The sequence below is a fragment of the Chrysochloris asiatica genome, unplaced genomic scaffold (assembly GCF_000296735.1).
Source record: "Chrysochloris asiatica unplaced genomic scaffold, ChrAsi1.0 scaffold00029, whole genome shotgun sequence".
Taxonomy (NCBI): Eukaryota; Metazoa; Chordata; class Mammalia; order Afrosoricida; family Chrysochloridae; genus Chrysochloris; species Chrysochloris asiatica.
In genome coordinates this window covers 11485785-11488263 of record NW_006408547.1, presented here as the reverse complement: position 1 = coordinate 11488263, position 2479 = coordinate 11485785, and positions in this window count along the sequence as shown.

Genomic DNA, 2479 nt, shown 5'->3' with positions numbered 1-2479 from the left:
GCTAGGATCACTAATATTGTTGGACACCTGGTGTGGGGCTGCAGGATAAGCACTGGACTGCTTTCCACAGCTTGGTGGCTCAAGCTCGACAACCGCTCATATGAAGCCCTATACAGGATCTCTATGAGTCAGAACTAACTCTACAGCACTTACCAACAACAGCAATTATATTGTTACCAGGTGGGGAAATTTTGAGGGTTAATTTGTCTATTTTTTGATATACAGATTAAAAATATTCTCTTCATTTAGTATAGGCTGTAAATGGATCTAAATAAAATTCTACTTTTTATTTACACTTTAGTATTTACTATCAATTTTCCAAGGAAACTACCAGCTGTTTTGCGGGAGAGAGATGAGGCTTTCTGCTCCCGTAAAGATTTACAGCCTTGGAAACCCTGTGCAGGGTCGCTATGGGTCGGAACCAACTCGAAGGCACATAACAACAACAACAACAACAATTTTCCAAAGAGAGAAGTTAACAGGTTTTAATTATCTATTTTATTTTTGTTGTTGTTGTTATGTGCCGTGAAGTCGATTCCGACTCACAGCGACCCTGTACAGGGTTTCTTAGGCTGTAAATCTTTACGGGAGCAGAAAGCCTCATCTTTCTCCCACGGAAAAGCTGGTAGTTTCCAACTGCTGACCCTGAGGTTAGCAGCCCGATTCATAATCACCATGCTACCGGAGGGTCATTTATTTTATATCTAAGTTCTCTGACATTTAAACAATCATTCTTTTCTGAATATTAAACATTGATTTGAGTATTTCCTATTATTCATTGACAGCACATAGGGAAAACATGAGTTGTCATGTCTGAGACGGAACCCCATAGGCTGCAGGTCACTTTATCGTATTTTTAATATTGAAAGAGTCCGAGGTAAATTATTTAATTTATGGAATTAAAAAAAAAAGGCTAAGAGGTAATTTCCCATGGACTCTAGAGAAATATATTTTATTTTCATTGCTTCCAATTAGAAGCCTACTTGTTGTTAAGTGCCATCGAGTTGGTTCTGACCCATAGCAACCCTGTATTGGATTTTTGAGGAGCAGCTGATGAGCTCGAACCACCAATCTTGCCGTTCAAATGGCTTTGCAGTCTGGGGCATTAACCCACAGTGCCACACCAGAATTTCAGAAGCCTACGTAGAAATAGAGAAATATTTGATAAGCCTTAATATCCTAGCTTTCATCATTCCTCTCCTCTCCCCATGGATATTGTTGTTAAGTGCCATCTAGGAACTTGCAACTCATGGCAACCCTATGTATGTACAAAATGTATATAAAAAATATGGCTACTAGGATTCCCTACAACTTGTCTGTTTTCTTGGTGGACCGGGGTTGCTTGAATTTTGCTATGATGCTAGAAACTATGTTACTAGTATTTTAAATACTTGTAGGGTCATCCATGGTGGACAGGTTTCAGTGGGGCTTCCAGCCTAAATCAGGTTCGGAAGAAGGAGAGGCGGACTACTTCTGATTGCTTAGTCCAAGAAAGCATTATGATTAGCAGCTGAACAGTGTCTGATATCAAGCCAAAAGATGAGTTCCTCAGGTTGGAAGGCGCTCAAAATATAACTCAGAGTTGACCATAATGATGTGAATGGAGCCAGGTTTTGTGACCTTCATTTGTTGATGGGGCACAACTCAAAATGGGAAGAAACAGATGTAAATATCCATTAATAATCAGAAGTATGAATCAAAGAAAATTAGAAGTTGTCAAAAAATGAAATGGAATGTCTAGATCAATATCTAGGCATTATTGAGCTGAAATGAACAAGTATAAGTCATTTTGAGTCAGAATATGGTTTACTATGCTAGGAACAACAAACTGAAGAGGAATGTCCTCACATTTATCCTCAAAATATAGCATTTCAAGAACTATTTTGAAGTATAATGCTTTCAGTGATAGTATAATATCCATACAAAGAAGACTGATTAACCCCATTATTATTCAAATTTACTCACCAATGGCCAAAGCCAGTGATGGTGACATTGAAGAATCCAATCAACTTCTTCAGTCTGAAACTGATCAAACATGCAATGAAGGTTCATTAGTAGTTACTGGTGATTGGAACGTAAAAGTTGGAAACAAAAGGTCAGTGGTTGAAAAATATGACCTTAGTGATAGGAGTGATGCTGGAGATCAAATGACAGAATTTTATATGATCAATTGCTTATTCATTGCAAATACCTTTTTCAACCACATAAACAATGAGTATACACGTAGACCTCATCAGGTGGAACACACTGGAATCAAATTGGCTACATCTGTGGGAAGTGACATTGGAGAAGCAAATTATCAGGCAAAACAAGGATAGGGATGGACTCTGGCAGAGACCATCAATTTTTCATATGTAAGGTCAGGTTGAAGATAAAGAAAATGAAAAGTCAGTGAGAGCCAAAATCTGGCCTTGAGTTTCTCACACCTGACCTTAGAGATCATCTTAAAAACAGATTTAATGCATTAGACACTAATGAT